The sequence below is a fragment of the Hyperolius riggenbachi genome, chromosome 5 (assembly GCF_040937935.1).
Source record: "Hyperolius riggenbachi isolate aHypRig1 chromosome 5, aHypRig1.pri, whole genome shotgun sequence".
Taxonomy (NCBI): domain Eukaryota; kingdom Metazoa; phylum Chordata; class Amphibia; order Anura; family Hyperoliidae; genus Hyperolius; species Hyperolius riggenbachi.
This window is the reverse complement of record NC_090650.1, coordinates 138112188-138132688: the sequence shown is the minus strand read 5'-3', so window position 1 is coordinate 138132688 and position 20501 is coordinate 138112188. Positions and strand designations below refer to the sequence as shown.

At 42.4% G+C, this 20501-nt stretch overlaps 1 protein-coding gene across 6 annotated transcripts in view; it reads left to right on the top strand.

The window, feature by feature from the left end:
- TRAK1 (trafficking kinesin protein 1) overlaps window positions 1-20501 on the top strand; it is a 318154-nt gene that overhangs the window by 93326 nt on the left and 204327 nt on the right. For all 6 annotated transcript variants that reach the window (XM_068236310.1, XM_068236308.1, XM_068236307.1 and 3 more), the window contains one exon: window positions 10349-10647. The gene's annotated coding sequence lies outside the window, so the exon portion shown is untranslated. The remainder of the gene's footprint in view (window positions 1-10348; window positions 10648-20501) is intronic.

The following is a 20501-nucleotide window of genomic DNA, read 5'->3' as shown; positions in this document are numbered from 1 at the left end:
ATAGGAATTTTGGGTTTTCATGAGCTGTATGCCAAAATCATCAATATTAAAACAATAAAAGGCTTGAACTACTTCAGTTGTGTGTATTTGAATCTAAAATATATGAAAGTCTAATGTTTATCAGTACATTACAGAAAATGAACTTTATCACAATATGCTAATTTTTTTAGAAGATCCTGTAGATTCTGTGGGAACAAGTAAAAAAAAAATCTTTAAATTGGACTTGTAGTTTTTGAGAAAATGGATTTAAAAAGGAAAAAATGGCTTTGTTTATAAGCAGGTACAGGGGGCAGAGGTGACGCAAAGGGGGGACACTGGAGGCACAGAGGGGGTACAGAGGACAGAGATGGCACAGCGTTCCGACTCAAGAGCAGATTCAGTTTTAAGAACAGACCTGCAGTCCCTATCTCATTTGTTAAGCGGGGACTACCTGTATTTCGAATATTACCGAACAAACTCCTAATAACGGTATTTCTTTCAAAAATAAAAAACTAAAAATGCACTATTCCAAATTATTACGCACAACATCAAAACATTAAATAGGTTGTAAAGACCTGAAAATGGTCACTTGTTGAATTTGCAGCATTAGGTCATATTTACTGGAATAAAAATCCATTTAAATAAAAAACATTCTTACCAGGTCAAGTTACATATGAGCATAGGACCCCTTATTCCGATAGTCGCTTTACAATTCTTGCATCCATTGAATTAGTGAGTGTTTAGAGAGTTTCTGCTTGAATTTCTTTGCAGGATGCCAGAATAGTCTCCCAGAGCTGCGGTTTGGATTTAAACTGCCTCCTACCCTCATAGATCTTTTGCTTGAGGTTACTCCAAAGGTTCTTAATAGAATATCAGGGGAGGATGGGGGCCACAGCATGAGTTTCTCTCCTTTTTTATGCCAAAAGCGGTCAATGACGCAAAGGTAATCCTTGTAGCATGAGATGGTACATTGTCATGCATGAAGATAGATTTTATCAAATACGTTTCTTTTGTACCATGGAAGAAAGTGGTCAGTCAGAAACTCCACATACTTTTCATAGGTCATTTTGACAACTTCAGGGACCCTAAAGGGTCTGAACAGCTCTCTCCCCATGATTCCAGCCCAAAACATTACTTCGCTAACTAATTGCATTGCAGCCTTGTTGGGATGTGGTGGCTGTTAACGAACCATTCACCACTCCATCCATCTGGACCATGAAGAGTTGCATGGCACTTATCAGTAAAAATGAGTCTTCTTGTAGTTCTGGGCCCACTGCAGCTGTTTCTGCTTGTGAGCTTAGGTTAGGGGTGGTTGAATCCAGAGGATTTCAGGCTTATGCACTGAAATCCTCTGAAGAATCCTGCACTTGGATGTTCACGGGACTTCGGAGGCACCAGCAGCTTCAAATATGTGTTTGCTGTGATTTAGACAAGACAAGACAAATAGCATTTATATCGCGCTTTTCTCCTGGCGGATTCAAAGTGCCAGAGCTGCAGCCACTAGGACGCGCTCTATAGGCAGTAGCAGTGTTAGGGAGACTTGCCTAAGGTCTCCTACTGAATAGGTGCTGGCTTACTGAACAGGCAGAGCCGAGATTCGAACCCTGGTCTCCTGTGTCAGAGGCAGAGCCCTTAACCATTACACCATCCAGCTACGCGGGACAGTTTTAGCAGCTGATCTCTTAACCACTTGAGGACCCAGCCTTTACCCCCCCTTAAGGACCAGCGCTTTTTTTATGATCTGTGCTGGATGGCCTCTGCAGCCCCCAGCACAGATCAGGTTGCAGGCAGAGCGATCAGATCACCCCCCTTTTTTCCCCACTAGGGGGATGATGTGCAAGGGGGGTCTGATCACTCCTGCCTGCCCGGGTGTTGCGGGGGGGGGGGGGGGGGGGGCACCTCAAGAATTCCCCCCCCCCCCTCCCTCTCACCCCTGGTGATCTGGGCTGCACAGGACGCTATCCGTCCTGTGCAGCCAGTGACAGGCTGTCCTCTGTCACATGGCGGCGATCTACGGCCGCTGATTGGCCGGGGATCGCCGATCTGCCTTACGACGCTGCTGTAGCAGCAGCGCCATTCAATGTAAACTAAGGAGACAAACGTCTCCTGCGTTTACATTTAGTCTGCGAGCCGCGATCATCGGCTCGCAGGCTATTCACGTAGACCTGCTCCGTGATCTAACAGGAAACGGCCGCTCGCGCGAGCGGCCTTTCCTGATTAATTAGGGAGGCACCTGGCTACCACTTTGCCGCTGCACGGTATGAGCGTGCGGCCGGCAAGTGGTTAATGTGATGTATTTGTTTGGCAGAACCCTTCCTCATTTTGCTTATATCTGCACAAGCTCGTGTGTGTGCTCTGTGTTGACCACAAATCTTTTTAACAGTACGATGATCATGCTTAAAGAGTAACTGTTAGGCATGAAATACACAATAAGTTCTGTATTGCAGGCTGATCTATTAGTAGAATGGATGCTAACCAGGCAATTCAAAAGTTTAAAATCATTCTTAGATGAAAAAAGTTATCACTTTTGCACCATACATGTATCAATCATCAGATACAATCCCCTTTGTGGGTACAGACTTGCCAGATCCTGTGGTCTTTCAGACCAAGTCTCGCATTCGGGGGTGTGGGCCCTCCCATCGCCTCCACCGGCGGTAGTGCACAGGCGGTGGGAGGGGGGGGAAGGGATCTAGCTGGAGGACATAAGATGGCCCCTGCCAGCAACAGGAGTCTTCTAATTTACTATATAAAAATCACAGAAATCAAAACGTGGACACCACAATACATCTGTTATGTAAGTAGAGCAAGTATTTACCTACTTACATGTGTTTTTTTTTTTTTGGGGGGGGGGGGGGGGGGATTTTATAGCTAATAGTTTCTCTTTAAAGGACTCACGAGGCGAAATTCTAAAAAAAAAGTTAAATACCTGCATGAAATTTGAATGCACGGAGGATGCCTCCGCTCCCTCTGTGCCGGTCCGCCGGGTCTCCGCTGCTCAATGTTCCCCCGGGCTGGCTCCTGTGCCTACAGTCCGGTTCGGGCTCTCCTGCCTCCAAGCGGATGACGTCCTCCGTGCATTAAAATTTCATGCAGGTATTTAACTTTTTTTTTTTTTTTTGTATTTCGCCTCGTGAGTCCTTTAAGTCTTTGTGAAATATAAAGGATTTCACACCTTGTCCAAGGTATTAAACTATTTCACACTTTTCAACAGCAGAGAGATCATTTTTCTTTCTCATATTGTTTGAAAAAGGTGGTGTGCTTAACTGCTGCCGCCAATGCTCCACAAATACAATTTTTTTTTTCTCCCAATATAGGCACCTTTTATTAACGTTGGCCATAGTAGAAATTTGGGCACCAGGGTGTCCCCGATGCTTGCAATTTATATGGATGCCTGCAGCTCACAAATTTCACACTATTGCTGATATTTATAAAGTTCCCTATGGCAGAGCCCGAGTTCCTGCCTCTGGCAGGTGCCTATATTTCTTATGGCCCATACTCACGGGCGAGAAATGTGGCCTGTCGCCAGCACACGTGAGCGTGTGGGCGACAGGCCGGCGACAGCTTCTCGCCAGGTCCCTCCGCGTACACACGCGGAAGAGGGACCAGCGGCAAGGCGGAAGCTGTCGCTGACGTTCCTCCTTCCCCCGCCGGAAGCTCCATGTACCTACATGGAGGTTGCTGTCGCTAGTCCGCGTACTCACGCGGACTAGCGACAGTTGCGGCGGGGGGGCAGCGGCGACTGTCGCCATGCGATTGAAAGTTTCAATCGCATGGCGACATGAGCGGCGGGCGACAGTTCGGGGTGCGCGCGTGTGCGACGGCCCATACTCACGGGCGACCTGTCGCCGCAACACGCGCACGCCGCGTGTTGAGGCGACAAAAGTCCCTCGTGAGTATGGGCCATAACTTCTCTCTAGCATCACCTGCCAAAACACTTGCCAATTTTATTTTCAGCCAGGAATTTCTGACAGTGTGTTCCAGTCTGGTCTACTGCCTCTTCTGCCTACAGCTTACCACTAACCCCTAAACACATTGCTGTTTTGTTGGAGAGTTCACCTTTGTGAAACACAAAAAAGTCTCCTTCCAATACCACCATGTACATTTTTTTTTTGTTTTTTTGTCTAGAATTTGCAATTACTTTTATTGTTTAATGTAACGTGTGCTTATCTAGTGAATTGTCTTGTAAATAAAGTGAAGATGCTAAGCTACCAGTGTGAGTTATTTTGTGCTAAGGCAGGGATGATATCACTGCAGATTGGTGCCCCTAGGTCCATACACTCGGCATACATTTATCTGTAGTTGTGAGGCAGCGACAGACAGACAAGAGACAACAGCGTATTTATGGCAGCGACAGTTCGAGTTTGCGACAGTTGTACACACGTGACAACAGAAAGAGTGGAGACACAACAGAAGCTGTCTGTCACAGACTACGTATAGTAGTAAAAGTAGTACAGAGGCGCCAACAGGGTAAAAACAATATTTCTTTAAAATGGATAAAATAAAGTAGGTAGCGGTGGACTTACCCCTCCAAAACAGACACAAAAACTTGCTGTTTTAAGCAAAAATCAGTTTATTTACATACTCCGAACAAGGTGCAACGTGTTTCGCGGGGTATATCCCACTTCCTCAGGCAATAAATAGGAGCATATAACCAATGTGGTCCGGTACATAGCCTAGCGCCGAGGCGCTAGGCTATGTACCGGACCGCATTGGTTATATGCTCCTATTTATTGCCTGAGGAAGTGGGATATACCCGCGAAACGCGTTGCACCTTGTTCGGAGTATGTAAATAAACTGATTTTTGCTTAAAACAGCAAGTTTTTGTGTCTGTTTTGGATGGGTAAGTCCACCGCTACCTACTTCATTTTATCCATTTTAAAGTAATATTGTTTTTACCCTGTTGGCGCCTCTGTACTACTTTTGCAGTTGTTTCCACCCCTGGTGGAGGGGAATTCTTCCTTTTTCCCAATCTACAGAGAGCGACTTCTTAATCCTGAGAGGGGACAGGTCTAATCTCCTCACCTGCCTTCATAGTGGTTACCTGGACGGTAACCCTTGTTTGTGAGTATAACCTACCTATACTTACCTTCCATACCCAATATACAGTACATACTACACTATACTGGGCTCTCGGCGTCTTCCCTTATATTTTAACGTATAGTAGTAGTACTATGTATGTCCAATACTGCTGCGCTTGTACTCCTGCAGTGTCCTCTGTACAGGTGATTCAAACTTTATATGTCTAATACTGCTGTGCTTGTACTATGTAGTACTATGGTAGCAACTCTGCTGTCTGTAGAAGACTTTTGTACACACGACAGGACACCAACAGAGTAAGCGACGGTTAGTGAGACAAAACTCAAGAGTTTCAACTGGTGAATCGCTCAAACATGGCTGTGTCTGCTCACAGTCTTTGTCGCTTGCCGTGTCCACACGAACAAACCGTCGCTCTACATGTGTCTCTACAGACATTTGTACGCCGTGTGTATGGGCCTTAAGACTCAAGAATTTATGTCCAGTCTTGTCTCCTCTCATGTACTTGCCCTTTGTGTAAAATGACAAAAGTGGTGTGATCTGTATGTATGCCCACTGATAATGGAGAGCCAGGAGGTCCAATGGAGGTCCTACTATGACCTCCTGAAACGTCAGCCTTACATGCCTGCTTGCTTTATTTTAGTGACTTATTAAGTAGCAAACCTATGCTATATGGCAGCCAGAGAACTAGCAACCTCTGAAGGCCATGTATCTTAGATATTTATTGTGAAAGGAACCTTTAATTTCTGTTCTGGGATACCCTCAGGAAATGTATAAAGTTCTTATGGATCTTATTTGAGAGTAGTAGTAAGAAGTTGATGCATTACCAACCACTGCACAAGTGCAAATGGTCACTAGGGGATTAAAGTTGCCCGATGTCCCTGCCTTTGGCTGTGTTATAGAATGCCTTTACTGTGAACAAGCTGTAGATAAATCTATTCATGTTGTTATATCTAGCAGCACAGGCACGTACATTCATTGCAATCCCATATCAGTGGTCACATACTGCAGACAATTAGATGGCAACAGCTGAAGTAGACCTGGCATACAGTAAATATGTAGCAGCTGTTATAAGGCCTAGCAGACAGCTATCCAGCATTAACAGGTGCAAGGGACATATATGCACAGTCCTAATCAAGTACTAGTGACCTGGGCAAAGTACAGTATAAGCTAAATTTCTTAACCTTTTTTTCTCCTGAAGTATAGAAATCATCATTTGTTAAAATTCCTAATGTTTAATGTGTATTAAAGTACATTCTCCACAGTGAATAAATTGAGGTTCTTGAAAGATTTCTAAGAGAGGTCTAAAATTGTTTTACTGTAACGTACACAAGCTCAGTTACTATATTCTGTAACCATCTATAGTGATAGTTAGTTGTGTGTGACTGTTCAGGAAAGATCATTGTACCGACTAATCATGGTTGTTGATCTGCTTTGCTCTGTGGAGAGGGGATGGAGGAGCAGGAGGCTCCCCATTGTAGGATCTTCACGCACACAATGTGCAGATCACTCACAGCCTTGTCAGTAGTGGAACGCCTGTACTCTCAGTAGATTTTCACATCATTGTTCTGAATGATTGCCTCAGTTGATGAAAACAGCATGTGTATGTAGTTTTTTTTACCCCTATATGACTGCAGATGTCAGTGGTGCAGCTAAAATCTAATTGTATAGCTAGTAATGGAGAGGTTTGCAGACCAACTGTGTTGCAGTATGATTATATGATTATACTGCTTTGTCAAGACAAAAACAAAAAAGCCCATCCCGCTGACTGTCAAAGGAGAAAAAGGGCTCCACACCTCTGATGAGGCTCACAAATTCATGCGCCAAACCGCTGTAAGTCCCGTTCAAGGGTGGGATGTGATATACGTGTACTGCTACTGATGTGTGGGTCCTACCCCCCCCCCCCCCCACAGTGCTCTGGAAAATCACTGGGCTGTGACCTGAACTGAGCATGCATGAGTTCTGAACCATGCATGCCCCTGGAAAGAAAGCACTTGCGCACATCATCTTTCTTTTGTGCACGAGCGCTTGATCACTTTCCTTTACTGGGCATGAGCGGTTTAAACTCACCCATACCCAGTCCAAATCTGCTCATGCATGGCCATGGGCGTTTCCTGAAGAGTATTTGACTGAAGGGCTAGTTGAAAAATAAGAATCGGGGACGGGAGGGATCGTGAAGACAATGAGAAGCAGGAACGGTTTCCAGATTATTTTAATCCATCATGTGTTTAATTTGAAATGTATATTTCGCTTCAGGTGTACTTTAAGGGCTCTTTCACATCAGCAACGCGAACAGGAGCGTTCTCCTGCACGCGTTGTCTGCCTGCGGCGTGTCATCGGTTATCTGCGGTGCGACGCAATCAGCGGCGGTAGCTGGTAATTAAACCGCAACGCATCGAAACGCAGCGTCGAGTGTGAAAGGTAAAATGAAAGTCTATGGACTTTCATCTTACCTTGGTTAACGCAAACGGCTGCCGTTTGCGTTAACGCAAAAAGTCTGCCCTAATGTGAAAGAGCCCTAAGTGAATTTAAAGGAATTAATTGTGAATCAATCTGATGAAGGCTAAAATTAAACTGCAATATTAAGTTTGTGCCTTCCATTAATCTCTTTATATGTCATCGTACTGCTCTGCAATCTTACCAGAACTACAGTATGTATGCAGTGAGGGCTAATGAGATTGAATATGTTTTAAGTAATTGTTTGGTAAGGTCTTCACGCAACACGGATATTGGTAAGATTACTTACAGATTTCACAACCCTATTACTGTACATATGTTTAGAATTATGTTTATAGCTGAACCTCGGGCAGATTGTTTTCAGGCAATTCCACTTTACTGCAGAAATCTGTATAACAAGTTTCATGACTATTTTCAAGTCATTTTGCAACTAATTCCATTTTTTAAGTAAACTTGCTGGAAACCGTGTGGTTTGGCACTAAAGATGCCCAAATGTATTCTCCCTGTTGGCTTATTGGTTCATAAGTCGGCAGAAAGAAATGTTATTGCTTGGTTTGCCCTCCTACAGCTGTGCTGAGCTTACTGCAATGGCGTATTCATTCCTACAGCTGAGCTATGCAAGGCAGCTTTTCCACAGGAACATATGGAAAAGGCTGACAGAAGAGCTCAGTGAAGGTCCCAGAGTAATCAGAGGAGTGTCAGTCTAATGCAGCTTGTTAAAGATACCTAAAATACATACAAATCGTTTTATTAGAAAAGCAGAGATGAGTTTTAATTCAAAGGTGAAATTCTGTGTTTATGTCAAAGCATTTGTAATTCTGCCTGGCCAGTACTATGATTTAGCTCAGCTGGTGGCCTGACTATGCCCCTGGGTGTACAATCATATATGACTGGACTGTGCAGATTAGCAGAACATTGGAGCCTTCATAGGTTCCTTCACCTGTAATGCTTACCAATCCTGTATTGATTTAAATGAATTCTTAAGGTGAGATTTTATCATTGGTTGAGTTCTTGCATAATTAGTAGCAGGAACTATAGAATCTGCTGATGACGATGGCTTTATTTGAAACATTTGGCAAAGCTAGACCATGATTCTGAACGAAGCATGAGGCTCATCGGTCGGTGGGTGCTCAGCCTTATGTTGCACAATGCAGCACTGTGCTGTGACATTTTGATCAATTCCAAACTGAATTGTAGTGAAATTGAGGTTTTAGTACATCTAGTGTTGTTGCTCAATTGGTGTTTTGATTGAGAAGTATTTGTCACATCTAATTGGGCAGTTGGAGTATTCTCCTTTGAAGATAATCTCTGGGTAAGAACTAACCTCTTTTAACAGACAGTAATCCTAAATAAATGGTAAACAGTAGTTTGTGCTGGATATTATAATCCATCACTGTTAAAGGGGAACTGAAGAGAGAGGTATATGGAGGCTGTCATGTTTATTTCCTTTTAATCAATACCAGTTGCCTGGCAGCCCTGCTGGTCTATTTCTCTGCAGTAGTATCTGATTAAAACCAGAAACAAGCATGCAGCTAGTCTTGTCAGATCAGACTTATAAGTCTGAACCACTGAAACACCTGATCTGCTGCATGCTTGTTCAGGGGCTATGGCTAATAGTATTAGAGGCAGAGGATCAGCAGGGCTGCCAGGCAACTGGTATTGTCTAAAAGGAAATAAACATGACAGCCTCCATATACCTCTCTCTTCAGTTCCCCTTTAAGGTGGCCACACACCATACAATAAAATGATCCGATTTTACGGCAATTCGATAAAAACGATCGGATCTCCCGAAAAATCTAACGCTTTTTTTTCCATTCAACAGTCAAATCCGATCGGATTTCCCGTTTTCTTCGATTTCTATCGATCCGGAATGCCAGATATTTTTCTTCAATCTTCCTAAAGATTGTATAGTGTGTGTGTTACATTGTCAGTTTATTAATATACACACCCTAGCAATTTTCTCAGTTTCCAATCATTTTTATCATAATTGGGGAAAAACTGAACATAGGTGTGTGGTACATTGGTCATATTATTGAAATGTTACAATCAGTCAGAAAAATTGATTGCAATTCTTAAATTGAACCCCTTAGCCTATATGACACATCGCTATGGGTCTGCTGCTCCTCCAGTTAAATGCTACAAATATGCATATAGTATTTTAAAAACCGTACTTATGGATAGCACTTCCCAAGGAAGTATGAAGCAAAAATCTGGTGGCTCTGTGTGTAACTCTCCAGGTCCTATTTTTCAACTACTTAAATACTCTCGGAAAGACATGAAAAAATAGAAAAGTCATCATAGTATAACCCATCTTAGCAAATACATCCAGGGTCCTCCACCAGGTAGCATAGACTAAGCCCCGTGAGTATTACTGGGATCACCAGCCTTCACCACATGTCTGTCTGATAGGTGGCCTGCTCACCTTATTAATACGCTGCCCCGGCCTACAGACGGCACGCTTAGCATGTGAAATATTCACTGGCAAATTCCCATCCAACTTCATTATCTGTGTAACCTCAGAAACACATAAATAATATCAGTGCAGACTTCCAGAAAATAAAAGTATCAAACCACAGCCTCCACACTGCCATGACCATATACTCCTGCTAACCCTTTGTGAGGGCTGCCCACCCTCACAGACAGCTGTAATGGCTCTGCAGCGTGATTGGCTGGTTTGTTACTGGCTCTCTTCAAACACTATTCCTGGATTAGCTTATATTGCACCTCCAACCGCTTGATTATATTGCACAGCTCATTGATTGATAAGCCTTTCAGACACTTGCATCAGCCAACATGTTAAAATGTCATATTAATTGTTGTGTTTCTTTTGATTCAAATATTCCAGTAACATCTCAATCTTTTTCTCTTTTTTTTTCAGTTGTCTGACTGTCAATAGAGCTACAATCAAGACTGTTATAATTAATGGACCACTAGACCAAAGCACCAACACTCCTCCACCCGATGGCAGTTTGCACATCCCCGTGAAACCTGCCAAGCTGGACCCCACAGCTGTGCACCACGACACCTCGGCTGTCACTGTGCCCATTCCAGAAGACAATGACCATGCAATCCTAGCCTGTTCCACAGGCATCCATGAAGAACACTATGTAAGCGAAGCTGCGGCATTTGAAAATGCTCTGGATCCAATACAGTACAGAGATGCCGGCACCATTACAGGTGTGTAGTTTTTCTGTGTGCAAGGGCTTAGTTTTCTGCACATTTCTAAATTATCAATACACGATGAGGAACAATGTACTAAACGTTCTTTTGTACCCGTAAGCCTGGACTGTGCTTTTTGTCTATTAGCAAGTTTGTAACTTTCTGGTCAAAACAAAGCAAAGGAATTAATTCACAAATTTTTCAGCAACTGAAAAAGGTTCCTATAGGACTTTTACATCCTAACAGCTAAGAGTATTTAAAATGTATTCCTCCTCCGGGTTTGTAAGATCTCATGTGTTCTTCAGAATTCTCCAGTGCAGGTCTCTCAAATAAATAAATAAATGAGTGTGTGTGTGTGTAATGTATGTGTGTGTATGTATTATCTCACTTACAAGGACTGTGAAAACTCACAAACACTGTGAAAATACCGTTTAGTGATCCCCCAAAATAATTTCATGATACAGGCTTTCAGAGATGTAGTCTTGTGCTTTTGGCATATTTACTGATACATTAAAGAGTACATGATGAGATAAACCTGTATATATGCAGTCCCAATCCTATATAGAGTAAGCCTGTGTTCCTCTCTCTATCTATCTCTTTTTTGTTATTGCAAGAGATGATAATTCAGGGTTTTATCAATTCTGCAATCAACTGTATTACAGGGAACAGATAAAGAGCTCAATAGTTTTAAGGTGGCCATACACTGGTCGATTTGCCATCAGATTCGACCAACAGATAGATCCCTCTCTGATCGAATCTGGTCAGAGAGGGATCGTATGGCCACCTTTACTGCAAACAGATTGTGAATCGATTTCAGCCTGAAACCGATCACAATCTGTGGAGCTGCCGCTTACATTACTGATCACTTTGGAGGGCTTATTAATCCAAATGCACACATTTTTTTTAGAAATGTATCCTTTTTGTGCATTATTAAATTGTAGAAAAACATACTGGGTAACAGTTTTGATTGAAACGGCATTGGCAGGATTGGACTTCAAAATCATTGTTCAGATGATTGATTTCAATCAATTCTTTGAACAGATGCCTGCTGTCTTTTATTAGACATTGGAATTCCAAATGGCAAATCAGGATGACATTTCCAAGACCAACGTTTGACTTGTGAAGAAAGTGTGAGATGCCAGTGTCAGGTCTTGTTATGGGGGAATTGCTCAGCTTAGGTAGCTGTCATTGCTATGTAAGTGTGTTTACTCTGTTAATTTATTGTTGTACCATCTAAGCAGGTCACAGGGCAAAGCCATGATCACACAGGTCACTTTTACAGAATACCAGAAGTATAGAAAAAACTGTCAGTAACTGAAAATTTAAAGGCCCACTATCCCAAAAACTTTTAAACTATAAAATACTTCTTTACACATACCTAAAAGAAGTACTGAATTTTTCTTTCCCAATAAAATGCACTATGCACTACTTTTCTCCCGAAGTAGGTAAAGATGGCACAGCAGGAGCGCCAGTAAAAATGGCGCAGCAGTAGCGGGTAAAAATGGTGCCACCATAGTCAGGAAGAAATTTTTTCCCTTTTGGGGCTAATTGGCCCATGCCTTGTAAGGGTTTTTCACCTTCCTCTGGATCAACAGGAATATGTGAGGGAGCAGGCTGGTGTTGTACTTTTTCTGGTTGAACTTGATGGACATATGTCTTTTTTCAACCCAAATAACTATGTAACTATATAGGTAAAATGGTGCCACCATTAGTAAAAGCTGCAATTAGGGGCAATAAGCTATAATTATGGCGCCCAATAAAATAGTTGTGCCCAGCACCTGCTATTTATCAGGCGCATTATTCTTGTTTAGGATTAGTCGGCAGCGGGGTGGTTTTAGTGTTAGGAGTAAGAGAGTGTCCTTAGGTTATGGTAAGTTTAGGCACCACAGGGGTTAAAGGGATACTTAAGTCAAGGGGCAAAAATGAGTTTAACTCACCTGGGGCTTTCCTCAGCTCCCTGCAGCCGATCGGTGCCCTTGCAGCCCCGCTCTGATTCTCCTGGACCCGGAAGTCGCCGCCGGCTTAAGTATCGCCCCTTGACTTAAGTATCCCTTTAAGATTAGGCACCAGGGAAGAAGGAGGGTTAAGGATATGCATGGGGGTGGTTTAAGTTAAGGCCCATACACATGTCGGATTTTCACGAACGACTGGTCGTGTGTACAGTCCGTTCGGGTGATAAGACTGGTCTTGAGCGATCACCCGAACGACGGACTGTACACACACCCGATTTGGCGTGCGGACGACTGAACGACGGGACGTTCAAACGACCCGTCCGGGATTTTGAGAGATCCGCCAGGCGGACCATAGAAGAGGCCAGGTAGATGCCGGGGGTCCTCGCATGCTACAGGGGGCTGGAGGAAGCCCAAGATAAGTCCAAATTCTGATTTTAAGTACAGCTCAGGGTCCCTTTAACTTGTAGAACTTTTTGTAGATCAAAAAATTATTTAAACTTTAAAGTGAACCTGAAGTGAAAATAAACTGATAAAAGTGTATATATAGTAATAATCCAAAATGTCTACTCTGTTTTCATACAGAGTAGTGATGACAATTGTCATATCTGTTTCCTGCTGTCAGAAGTGCTTGTGTTCACTGTCAGGGAGAACTAACACTGCAGTCCAGGCAGCATGGAAACTGTGATTCGCTGCCTGGGAATATTAATACTAAAAAAGGAAAAACAGGCAAGTTCTAAGTAGATCACATTTATCTCCTTTCTACATGTCACTTTAGGTACAGTTTAATAATGTCACTGCAGGGTTATTAAGTGATACATCACTTTTGCTGATTAAACCATTCCGGATCTTTTTTGTGAGTCGAATCATCCGGATCATCACAAAGAAAGATTCGGTTCACAGTGGATGTCTGTCAGTATCTGCAAAAGATCAATTCCTGCAAAAGATCCGTTCCTGCAAAATGCATTCATAGTCTATGATATGTGCAGATCTCGTACACACCTTGTTTAACGGACAATTATCTGCTGATCAGATCCACCAGGATGGATTTTCAGATCGGCAGATAATTGTCTGATCTGCAGATGAATGTCAGTTAAACAAGGTGTGTATGATGATCTGCAGATCTCATAGACTATGCATGTATTTTGCAGGAACTGATCTTTTGCAGATACTGATCATTTGTGTCTGTACAGCATCTTTGTGTGCAGCATCTTGCGAAGATTTTTATCTGATGGGGAATTCAGGTCCATAGAATAGGCTGTGTAGAGTATGGCTCTTATACTACATGGAAGGGGGTAAAATTGGTCTGTGATCTTTCATTTTCCAAAGACTTTTATCTGATGTGTGTACCCACCTTTAGGCTAGGGGCTCACAGGAAGTAGTGCTCAGGGCTGTGGAGTCGGTACAAAAATCATCCAACTCTGACTCCGACTCTTCGGTTTATGAAACCTCCGACTCCAGGTACCGAAAATTACTCCTCGATTCCGACTCCAACTCAGACTCCATTGCACTGCTAGTGCTTACGCTTGCTAAAGTGTAAGTGCTTTGTGCACCGTTTGTGGCACAAATGCAGGTGTTTGCAAGGTGTGTATGGGGCACTATACAATGCGTACAATTTTACGTTCTGTTAATTTGATTAAAGTTTTCCCTACATGCTGTGTGCCTCTCTGTCCGTGTGCACTTGCTTCCAGAGCATCACCCCACCCCCTTGCACGAAATTTTATTGATTCTGTGCAAGGGGTGGGGCTATGCATTGGGAGCCATTGCACATGGAAAGAGAGAGCCAGCATGTAACTAAAACTTCATTCAAACCACAATTGCTGCACAATCGGTTTTGAATAGAGATGTAAAAGCAATTTTACAGCGCTCCTATACCTTGCATTGGAGCACAATCACTCCAAAATGCTTCCAAATCAAAACTGGGGTTGTGGGTTCTACTCCATTAACTTTCATTGGCTATGTACAAAAGTGATTTGATCAGCGCAACTCATGTAGTCTGAACATCCGACAATGCATGTCTATGCACTCCTGATAGAAAAGGGGAGATTCAGCTCATAGAAACGGCACCACACATGATTGATGACAAATATATAAATCACACTTTAATAGAATATATTTCTTCCAAATTCATCATAAAAACATTAAAAACGGCGCACACCACAAAAAATCCATATATGAAAACGATCAATGATCACGATAATAATGCATAATAATCAGCAGATCAATAATCTCAGATCAGATGTGGGTGCTCATTACAAAGCACTCCAACATCAATATGAACCCGGGTTCAGTACCTCCTATAAATAATATAAAGTGCAAACAGTGCTAGAAATGTAGAACATTATACATGATAACATGAAACAGTGTTAATAAATAATGGAGACACCTATATAGAGTGTCATAAATGACTACCATACGTGAAAAATAGGAGTGATTTGAGAGAGACAGTCCATGAACAAGCAAGCATGTGATGTGGACAACAAGGAGGAATACTTAGCCGGGTGCCGAAGATAAAGAGGAAATGGTGGTGGCAATGGAGACCCTCGGTGGACACTTCCACCGGTTCCGCGGCCGTCACACCGCTTCTTCAAGAAGTACGAGGGGATCTCTGGCTTGTTACAGCGGATACCGCTGTTTAAATGTCGGAGGAACGCCTGTCACGCATGTACGCCGGCTACAGCGTCATGCGTGACGTCAGTGGGCGGAGTAGGCAGACGGAGAGTGGAGAGGACCAAGAAGGCCTACGTTGGAGCGCATGGGGCGGAAGTAGGTATGTATAGTGACAGAACAGGCATCTAGAAAGAGTTTATATGCAGGCATGTAAAGCGAAAACTCATAAATCATATAGAGGGTCATATACAGTCACCATATACACCATAACACCATAATGGCTACATAATGAAACAGTTTAAGAAGGCGATAAATCAGCAATACTGCTATTGTAATTGGATGTCAACCAGAAACTCAGCACACTGCAATCCTAAAGGGGAGACCCGCGTGGACAAGCCCCGTGCGGACAAAATCATCCCACAAAAGGGCATACCCACCCAGCATCTCCAAATACATGTACAATTATCGAACATATGAGACCAATACATGCATATACAACCAATACAGATTGTCCATTTTGTAAAGCCTTCCAGTATATAGTCTGTACACAAAAGTACTATCCATAGGGAACAGCGTCGCAAAATCACAAAAAAGCCGGCGAAAAAACGCGGATGGGGAATCCATACAATGAGTCCAAATGAGTCCACAAGTCCACAGGAAGGTAGTCCCATAATGTACCAGGTAAGGAATATCGTTAAATAAACACATACACATAGTATCACTTGGTCATTGATCCACGGTCTTTGTTGGATAAGGTCAGTCCTTTTCTTATTTTTCGCAGTGAAGAAAGCCTGTTTGACCACTTTTTTGGGGTATCCTCGATCCACAAATCTTTGTTGCAGGTCCACAGCCTGTCGCAGTCGGTTTTCTATATAGATCAGTGATTACCGTACCATCCTCCTGTACCTGAATCAATAGGTCCAAAAATTCAGCTCGTGAAGGGGACATCTTAATAATTGTAACAGAAACGTATGGAGTTCTGAAAGTGTGCTGTCCTCCATTTCCAGAAAATATTTAACAGTGGATAAGGCCCAATCATGTGAGATGTTTGTATACAATGATTCTACGTCACAGGTAAGTAATAACGTCCCTGGCGGAACCCGAAGATCTTCCAGTATCCTTAGGAGGTCCATGCTGTCCCTGCAACAATTGGTCTACCGGGAGGTTCTACAAGAGTCTTATGAACTTTGGGGAGCATGTAAAAGGTGGCAATCATCGGTGTTCACTGTGGACTCATTCTCAGACTCAGTAAGTAGGTCCATCAGATCGTTAAGAGCTTGTCTGTCCATTTCGTTAAGGTCCGGTGCACTGATGGTTGGTGACTGGAAGTGTTTTCTAAAGGCCAGCTTTTCTGACAAATTGATAATGCTCAATACGTTGGTCTCGAGTGGTCCCACACTTTCCTGCGTTTCTGATGTTGGGGTGTGCGTAGCAGATCCCTGAGTCTGCTTACGCCTGTGGCCCCCCCGTCTGGTTCGCCTTCGGTGTCGGTTGATAAAAAATCGTCACTGTGTGTATCTGACTGATCCATATTATCCTGTCCCCTAGGATTGGCAGGTGGTGGTTTGTTTGGCCTAGGATTCTTTGGATCATACTGGGGCTTAGGATTGCCACCCCTTGGTTGTGGTCTGGGCCTGGGTCTAAACCGTCTGGTATTACCTCTATGTGTCCATCTATATGCATTGCCTGTGTCAAAGTCATGTCTGTCACGCTCAAACTTCCTCCTCTTTCCCTCAATAATAAATTATTCCATTTTATTGATATCCTTCTTAAGCAATTTAATAAACGGCTGTACTACATTCTCTTTGTCCAACAACAATATTTTTGACTCCAGACCAGAAAGTCCAGTTTTGACCTGAGACAATAATTTTTTATCATGATCAATCAGCATGTCAATAATGATTATGGAGCATTTGGCAAGCCCCTCCTCCCAGGTGTGTTTCAAATCACTCAAAAACAAAAACAAAAAACTTACTACTAATACAGGGGCATCCCTGTTTGCAAAGTTAGTGTTAATTAATATGCTTATTGGTAGGTGCAGACACTGGCAAACTACAACAACTGCGAAAAACCACCTACTCCCAAGCCAGTATATGTCGCACACTATAATTTAAAAAGATCAACAGTATAGACCACACTATAATTTGCAAAAATACAAAAATTCTTTATTGAATATATAAAAATTGGCTATTATAGAACCTTCCATAAATATGCATTGGTGAAAGTCAATCCACACGTGGGAACCGCCCCCATCACCCGTCCCAAAATCCGAGCACCGGGTGCAGTACACATCGGTATCCCAAACGACCTCTAACAATTCATGTGAGGTATATCTGGTCCACCTAAGTAGGTGTAAAACCCAGCAAAATATAGAAAAAACTCTCACAGAGGTCAAAAAAAGAGGAAACCAATATGGTCATACACCCAGAGCCGCCAGGCAAACCATAACCATACCGCATGCTACTCAAATCATTCACGCATCAGGGCCCATACAGCAAACAGTTGGATGATATCGTATACCGGCATAAGTTTACAATGAACCAATCAGAGGTACCTAATGAAAAAAGCTTTTTTTGTATAAGATATAGTGTTTGAGAAAAAAGCTTATTGATAGCATGCTATTCAAAAAACGTTCCACCACATAAGGTATTAGCACTCCAGATCAATATAGCGGTAAAGAGGAGGTCAATTTCAAAAATGTCTTGCTGTAAAAAACATGTTCCTGATAACACAGTCTATCAATAGGGCATATGCAATAGTTCCACAGCCAATGTTCGGCATCTGCAATACTTGATATCTGCACAGCAACAATTCAATATCTCCCTGTCCAGTCGCAACAGGGACCTCCACATCAGCCAATATCCAATTCAGTAAGGGTGAAGCGTATACTTATCAAATTATGCTGTATATTCCATGTCCAGAACGTTCACTGGGCCCAGGTAGCTTGCTTTAGTAAATAGTACTTCTTCCCATGCTGGCATGGCGGCCTGGCGTGCTGGTGTAGTAGTAAACAGCGCTAATGCATTTCGCCCCGCCCCCGGAGCTTCGTCAGAGCGTGAGTTACGTAATTACGCATGGATTCCGTATTTATAGCCATAGCGTGTGACGTACTTCCGCATGGGTTCCGTATAATTATTACGTATATACGCATTGATTCCATATAGTCATGCGTATAGTCATTACGTATTTCCGCATGAACATTGTTCAATCTTCTGTATATATCTCCATCTAGTGGTCAAACAATTTAATACATCACAATCTTTCAAAAAATAGAAATAGAGCTCCATCTTGTGGCAATATTACTCATTACTTCTATACCCTAGATGGGAGTATTACCTATTAGGCTTATTACAGTAACCCATTACTGAAAGTATAATTCATTCATTTTCACACGCGTACTTTCATCATGGCTATAAACCCCACCCTGGGAAAGCCCGAGGTCCCCCTAAACCATAGACATTAACATCAATATTGCATAAACCTCCCAGCATACACAAAGTCTCTATTGCAAGAATACTTTTAGATTTAGATCTGTATTAAGGCCATTAGGGCTCAGAGTATCCAACACATAGATCCAATAGCTCTCCTTTTTATATAATTGAACATCAGTATTGGCATATCTAATACCAGGATTTAGGTGATAGATAGCCTTTGCCTTTAGCTTTAATAATTAATAAGCATATTAATTAACACTAACTTTGCAAACAGGGATGCCCCTGTATTAGTAGTAAGTTTTTTGTTTTTGAGTAATTCCCTTAGGGACCCCATCGTATTTGAGGGGGTTTTTATTGGTGAGAGTTTGTCTGATCGTGGGTGGCGCCGTTGTCGCCTGGCCTTGGGAGAGTCTGGGGTCCCCTTATTGAAAAATATTACTTGATATATATTCTCATAGATGCTGGATAATAATTAGGAGAACATAATGACTGATATTGATCATACTTTGGCATATATTCCTATGCTAAACATAGTTCATGAAGTGGAGGAGGCATTTAAAGGATGTGAGAATGTTGTAAAAAATCGTGATAGTACCCCTATACAGGAAGATAAACAACCAAATACATTGAGTCAATTATTTAAAAATTATGAAGATCTATCCCTTAAAATATTGAGGCGGAAGTGGAATATAATTTCATTGAGAAAATATATAAAGGTCAAAATCATTCCTCGAGGGTTGAGGGAAAGGATTGTACCTGCAGAACACCTGAGAAATGAACGTTTTTTACCACAATGGCAAGAACACAGTATTAATAACGGGGTCTATGTTATGACTATGATGGTAGAGGAGGAGACTATTCAGCTAATTGAGATGGAAAAGGCGCAGCTTAGATTACAGAACGATTTGGAAAAATTTAAATCTTTTGATGACTTTGGAATGTATAATGCTAGAATTAAAAAATCATTGGACCTTGAAAATGAAAAAATTAAGGCCAATAAATTAAAGAAGTACCAGCGAGATGTTGATGATTTTTCTACAGGTAATGTGTTTACAGTTTTCCCACAAGCCCAACGGGGTAGAAGCCGCTCTCGTAGGCGCAAGATTAGCTGGGCGTCATCAGGTGAATCGCAGGACGAGGGGTCTCTGGGGGGTCCATCTCCCCGCGGCCACAGCAAAAATCGAGTATATCAACAGAAGGGTATTTTGAGAAAAACTGAGGGCGTGGTTACACGCCAAAGCGCTTTTTTAGAGAAAAATCCCCCCATAAGACAAGAAGGGGAAAGAGGAAGCAAGCACAAATAGATCAAAGCACCAACCACGATTCCCCTAATAACAATGGGAATATAATCAATCTGTCCCAAATAGCGCTAGATAATAATGATATATCTTTATTGAATAAGGGCCTTACTTTTTGTCCGACAAACATGGTACATCAGTTTGAGATTTATAAAGATATACAGTTGTATTTAAGAAAGGTACTATTAAGAGAAAAGTATTATCGTGATGATGAGGTGGGGTTGGATTATGATCTGATGGGACAAACAGATATCGATGATTTTGATCTGATTGAGGGGATGGAGGAAGAGGAGATGGGTTTACCTGAATTACCACTGCATACTGGTATGCGTCCCAAATCAGTTTTTATGCCCTCTATACAACAAAATAAATATATATCAACCTTTAACGAATGTTTAATGAGTGAAATTACTTCCTGGGGAGAAATGGCCCTGGAATATGATAATCTAACATATGGAGAAAGACAGTCCCTAAAAAAACTGCAGAAATTGGAGGACATTTTGATTAAACGTAGCGATAAGGGGGGTAATATTGTGCTGTGGCCGCGGGAGATGTACCTGGAAGAGGCCCTTCGTCAGCTT